Genomic DNA, 6,780 nt, shown 5'->3' with positions numbered 1-6,780 from the left:
ACTGGAAACAACTATAAAATTTTAAAAATAACGGTAAGTAATCAAGTCTTTTTAAAAATAAATAAATAGTTAAATTCTTTTCAACTTCTAAACTCCTTTACCTTGCTTTTGTCTTGTTCTTTAGCCAAGCTTTTTTAGAAGAATGAAATGAAAAAGGCCCATGATTAGAATTTCCCCCTTTTATACGAAAATCACTTCAATCTGGGTTTGTAAAGACATTAGAAAGATCTTTGTAGGTTGGTGGTCGTTTATGGGTTTGAATTGACATTAAAAGGATCTTTGTATGTTGGAGGTCATTTATGAATTTAACTCTCGTCTTGATCGGTTAGAAAACAAGCAAACCCTAAATTAGTGTTCAACAACATTTATATTATCAAATTGTCAACTTAAAGATAAATTTACCAAAACAATTTAAAAATAACTTTACCAGAACCATTTGTAATTGTTCGATGAAATTGTTCGATCTCCTGCTGGAATGGTGAATATTTATAGTCAAATGGTCAACTAAAAATCCAACGCTGTATAGATTTATTTTCAAGTGTTCTGATACTTGAAGATTGTCCAGATTGGAGATCATCTGCTGATATTTCAGCCATTTTCAAGTGTTCTGATACTTGAAGATTGTCAAGATTGGAGATCATCTGCTGATATTTCAGCCATTTGTTTTGTCAGAGATCGATACATCTGTGTAAGTCTATAAATTTGCAATTTTAGGCATAATATTGTTAATTTGATTGAAAGATTATTGTTTTAAGCAAGAATACAAGTCAGTAACTCTGCTAGTTTTAGTAAACCGTCATAATTCCACTAGATATTTTGCATCATACACTGTAAGATAATTAGTCTTATACTCACATTGTGAGGCTTCGATGACCATGCTCTGTTCAGGCTGCAGAATGTTGTACGCTGCTCACTAGCATCACTACAAATTGCCGACTATAAACCAAACATAGAATTATGGCTCGATTATTGAATAGAGGAGATGAACTCCAGAGGATCCAATGCCGCTCGTTTAGTCGATTGGTATGAAAGGTGGTTTACGGTTATTGGATGGAAATTTGAGTAAACAATGTGCAGGGACCAGACATCGACATTTAATGTGAAGGGATTAAGCAGAATTAACCAGAGACATGAAGTATATAAGTTAGGCACAAGATATGGAATTTTTGTTGCTTTATGTAAAATTCCAAGCATACGACAGCATGGCATATTCAAGCAGGAATGGCAGCGGAGATGATGCTAAGGAGCAGCTCGCAAAAATAATGTCTGACCTATCGGCTCTTGTAGCCAAGCTTAGTGACAAAATGGCTTTGGAAGCCCACTCGCACTTCGCCCTGATAACTTGTCAAATAGATGAATTATATGAGGACGTAGAGCACCTTCACTTATCTATGGACAACTTGGCTACAAACATTGATAATTCGAGTTTCAAAGTGGACAATATAGAGGTCCTGTGCAAGAGGTTTTTGGGATCAAATAATTTAATTTAAACAAAAAAATTTAATAATTTCAAATCAAATTATATAAAAAATATATTAAAAATTTGAAGATGGCTAACAAATAAGTATAAGCTTAAATTCATATAAGCATCAAAGTAATTATCTTATAGTACATTTCACACTATCAAAATAAATAAATAAATAAATTATAAAAATAACTAAATTATAATTTTATTATTATTAATAATTATAAAAATGAATAATTAGTAATTTTGTAGAAATTTTTAATAGAACTATTTCATACATGCCTCAGGAAACTTGAAACCATGCACTACTTGGAACACAAATTATAAACCATACAACTTGAACTAAGTTCCTTTGACGTACATATTATAAAATTTGACTAGGGAAGCTATCTAAGTTTACCCTGATAAGCCCAATATCATTCATTGAAGTTAAATTCTACCTTCTTATAATCAAGTGCATATTTTTTAATTTACTTTTTTAGAGCAATGAGTCCTTTCTATTTTAATCCTTATTGTTTATCTTATTTTTTCCACCATAACAATGGTTATAAAACATATATGTAATTATTAAAGTAATTGAAATAAAATAATAATGGAGAAATGTATTAACTATCAAAATTAATATTAAACATTAATTTGAATACTGAGAAAAAAAAACAAAAACAAAAACAACTTTTTTTAATAAATCTCACCCATCTAGCTAATTTTCTATTAAAAAAGAAGTTGAATGTCTTATTTAGAAATAAACATAGTTATTAACTTAATTAAGGTTCAATTAAATTTCTTTCCGCTCAACAAAACTCACAAATTACAACACAACAACGTAAAATGGAAATTTCTAAATTAATATTTCCACTGACTTGGTCAGGGGTTCAAACCAAGCATAACAGAGTTGAAAGTTATTAGAATAAAAACTAACAGTCATGCATGTTAAAGGAAGGCCTAAGACTTCCTTTGTTTGCAAACTAGCTTAAAATATCTTCCAGTATCGCATTGATGATGAGTTGTTGGGATTTAAAAATAGTTCCTCTCAACAAAATATATATATATATAAATCGTAACCCAATTTGCCTGTGGAAAAGATAAATTGAAATCCTCTTTTATTACTTCACTATCTAAGTAGTGACATATACCTTTCAATTTACGTATTAGTTTTGGTCACCGTATACAATATTTTGGTGGGTTTTTAATGTAGAAATTGGAGTTTTGGCTCCCAGGGTGGTGACATATGCCGCCACCAAGGATTGTGATTTAGGGCAATCGAAACCCCAAAGCCTTTGTACTTGGAGAACCAAATGCCAAAACCTGATTCCCTAGTCATCTGTTGTTTACTCCCATTCCAACCTCGTTACAGCCATTAGACAGAGGTATCTGGCTTTCTTCTTTCTCAACTTTCACTTTATCATAGCCTAGTCAAACGTTATGCCATTTCTATGTCAATAACTCCCGGCACACTTTATCCTGTTGTATGGCCCCAGTTGTAAGAATCGAACCTCCTGGCAGTGAGACAGTAGAGGCCTACGACGAATAATTAAAATTCCCCTAATAGGAAATTAGCAATCTAATGGCTAGGTAAGTTACCATGAGTATGTTGTATAGATTATAATGGGAAGCTTCTAAACAATTTGGAAAGTGTGTTTTTATTGATTTATATAGAATTTTTGGAAAGTAAGTTTCATTATCAATTTCGATAAATTTTTGGAATTTTGACTTTTGGAATCTATTTGCAATAATCTCACCAGAGTGGTCAAATATACAATATGACCAGGTGTTCAATCTGAAAAAAAAGTTAACATTTAATATATATATATATATATATATATATATATATATATATATTTTTTTTTTTTTTCTTTTTCTTTTTAGAATTTTTAATATTCTGAATATATTGTATATATGGGATCGATGAATTTTATAAAAAATATGGATTATACTATTTATGTCGTGGGTAGTGGTAAGTCAGTTCCGTTCTTCATTGTTCGGTTTACCGGTCCTGAGATGGCTACATGTTGTAGAAATAACTGCAATTCCTGCGACTAAGTCGACACCACATGTCGGTAAGCTGCTTTAAAACAACGCTCTTGTGATTTTAATTTAGGGAAATGGGAACCCTATATCATTAGGCATGCACTTATATATTGTGGTAGCAGCGGCTAGTAAGTCTATTTAAACCTTCATTTCAATGAGTGTATTGTTTCATTAAAATCTTGATAGTTCTCTGGGTTACGTTTTCTTGCTCGACTCTTTGCCATCAATATTAAATGGATTGCACTGCTAGAGTGGAATACTTGTGAAATCAGTGTGTTTTGTGTAGATGAAATAGGTATTTTGTCGAGTTGTTATGGGCATTGGATTGAATTGATAAGGGGACGTTGTTTGTTTTTTGTAAATGTATAGTATTTTTCCATTGGTTTGGTATTTTGACAACTTGTATTGGCGTTTGATTTCATAATGGTTTAAGAGTCCCTTGTTGGGCTGGTTTGTTGCGGTAGTCAAATTTAATGTGAAGCTGGGATAGTTATCTCGATGGTGCCAAAGTGGTGTTTCTACCATTCCAGCATATGGGTTCAATATGAATTCTAAATTTGGCAGAAGTCAAAGAGTATTTTTATCTTAATTTTAGATTTTGGGAATATTTTAAATTTAAAAATGAAAAGCTAGTTATTACTATAACATTATAATACTATGTGAAATTGGAATGAAAAATAAGCAGCCGCAAGAAAAAGTAACTACATGCATGGATAAGACTACTTCTACATTATCTGAAATGGGAGTCAAAGATGACCAATGGAAAAAAAAAAGGAACTAGATGGATGTATAAGACTCGACTGGAGTTAAAAGATAGTAAGAATTAAAAAAATAGTAAAAATTAAATGTGATTTTAAATATTTTTATTTTAATTTTTAGATTTTAAAAATATTTTAAAATTTGAGTGAAAAAGTAAAAAAATTAAATTAAACCATCCATTTTAGTTTTAGTTATCAAATGCTTAAATAATTATATTTAAAAATTTAACATAAAATTAAATTCAAAGTAAACATAGGCTAATGAACTATATCAAGCTAACGGGATCGATCATTGTGTTTTCTTTTCAAGTATTCAAACACTGTTCATTAGACTTTGTCTAGACGACTTCGTAGTTAATAACAGATTCATCCCTATATTTCATTCTTAATAACCTTACAGTCCTGAGAAGCAAGTAGGCTTTTATTCTGGTTGGATTGTTTCGTTTATTGAAGACGAACACTTTTGAATATATTTGAAAATTAGTCCATCTTTTTTATTTGATCGAATTATTATTTATGAAAGTCAATTGGTCAGAGATTTTAACCTAACTTGAGATATGGGATTAATAGAGATTGATGTGCCCAGAGATGTACATGCTGCCACATTTATATGAATCTGAATTTCGCGTAGGAGATTGGTGTGTCAAGAAATGTACATACTACCAGAGTTTTATGAATGTAAATCTCCGAGTTTACGAGATTGTTCTTGCCGATTTATACGGTAGAGATTTAGTTGAAGCAGAGATGCTTTATACAAGTTTTATTAGGGTTTTTTTAGTTATCTTACAAAGTAACAGAAGCAAATAAATTGTTTTTTTTTAGAAATTATATAAGATAAATTTTTGGCCAACATGTTTCGAACCAACAAGTGTGGTTATTGTTAGGAGTCTTTATTTAGCACATTTTTAAGGCACAGCATGGCATATTTTTATATATACCTACTTTACCCATTGATTGATTAATCTCAGTAAACATCAGGTACCTTTGACATTACATTATTAAGTTGTTTTTTGAAAGTTTTTTGGATGAGTTTTTCTGATCTAATTTCTCTAAAATTTGACAAAAATTTATTGAAATCACAAGCTTGATGGGTAATTTATGCACAATAAAAATACCCCAGATGTTTTTCACGATGTTAAATCCATATATACATATAGTCAAAAAACTAATTTAAATCAAAATTTCATCTCAACAATTTTCTTTTCTATTTTATTAAAACAAAGCAATTTTCTTCTCCATCTTATTAAAACACAAAGAAAGTGAAAAAAAAACAAAACAAAACAAAAACAAAAAAACAAAAAAAACCCACTAAAAACAACTCCTTGAATGTAAATGTAAATATATAACCCTAAGGAAAATGTAATCCCTGGGCTGATTTGAAACCGAAAATAACTTGAAAAGCTTAACACGCAATCATCTTAGTAACGAAGGCATCTCATTATCAAAACCTGTTGCCGGATTGTATTTATTATTAGTTCCAAGCAAACAGTAACACTAATATTGGAGGCCTGTTTTATCTATCCAGAGCTGAGAGTTGGCAAAAAACTAGCAGGTTCGCTGTTATAGCCAGATCTGGCAGGCAGATAAAATGCCTACATGGAATCTGTCTATTTATTGGCCCTTGGAACAGCATGCGATGCAGCCTCTCTCATCCAAATAACAGCATCTCTTGCATCCCGTCACGTAATGGTCACTCCTTGGGGGCAGCACCGGCCCTGCACATAATATACATATCAGACCAATTTTAGAATCACTAGAAAACACAACGCAGATCTTCTGCAAGATATGGCTTTCTTGAAAAAAAAAAAAAATTCTAGAGATGAGTGATAAAATCTGTGGGAATAATGAATTTAGGCTTATTTTACCTGATGGCGTCTCCATTGTCTGGGCTTCTTTCTTGCTTTCAACGGCATGATCATCCTCTGTAGCTGTGACAGGAGATAGCAGAAAGAAGGCAAAAACACAAATGCCCAAAACTAGCACAATCTTGGAAACCATTATTCACAAATCTCTGAATTAGATAGATAGATGAATCAGAATCAGATAGATGATGGAGATAAGAAGAGGAGTTGAGATTATATATAGAGGAATGGCCACAGTGAGTACAGAGGCGTGAAGTATTAAATATAATATTGTGGACTCCATCTCAGGATTTGGATACAAGAGGCAATCAGATAGGAGTCAAAGATGGCTGGCAAGATGAGAGACAACTGGACAAGATCGAATTGCTTAAGTTGAATGTGGACTGTTGCCTTTTTCATATATTCATCAGCATAACAAATTTGGATAGGGTCATTTTGTCTTTAGCTGGGGCTGGGGCCGGGGCCGGGGCCGGGGCCAGCACTAAGCACCTCGTAGGGTGCATTGTCTGTTGCAGCCAAATTCACGAATATAAAATTGAAGTGAACAAAGTCGAGCCAAATGACTTGCATTTTTTTTTAATGTAAAGTAAGGAAACCACGTGGAAGGAATGATACATCATATTCATCCTCTTACTTTATATGTAAAACGCTCCCAGAGTACGGATAT

At 32.1% G+C, this 6,780-nt stretch overlaps 1 long non-coding RNA gene across 1 annotated transcript; it reads right to left on the bottom strand.

Annotated features, from left to right (window-relative positions):
- Positions 1 to 5,573: 5,573 nt before the first annotated feature.
- On the bottom strand, positions 5,574 to 6,351 carry LOC149226445 (uncharacterized). Its single transcript, XR_016247733.1, has 2 exons — positions 6,117 to 6,351; positions 5,574 to 5,966 (listed from the first exon to the last, which is right to left on the bottom strand). It is a non-coding gene; the product is annotated as an uncharacterized LOC149226445 (long non-coding RNA).
- Positions 6,352 to 6,780: the final 429 nt, after the last annotated feature.

Source organism: Pinus tabuliformis, chromosome J (genome assembly GCF_031772625.1).
Source record: "Pinus tabuliformis cultivar Carrire ecotype Pingquan chromosome J, CPIR1, whole genome shotgun sequence".
Lineage (NCBI taxonomy): Eukaryota > Viridiplantae > Streptophyta > Pinopsida > Pinales > Pinaceae > Pinus > Pinus tabuliformis.
Note: the sequence above shows the minus strand (reverse complement) of the source record. Positions and strands in the feature narration are given on the sequence as shown.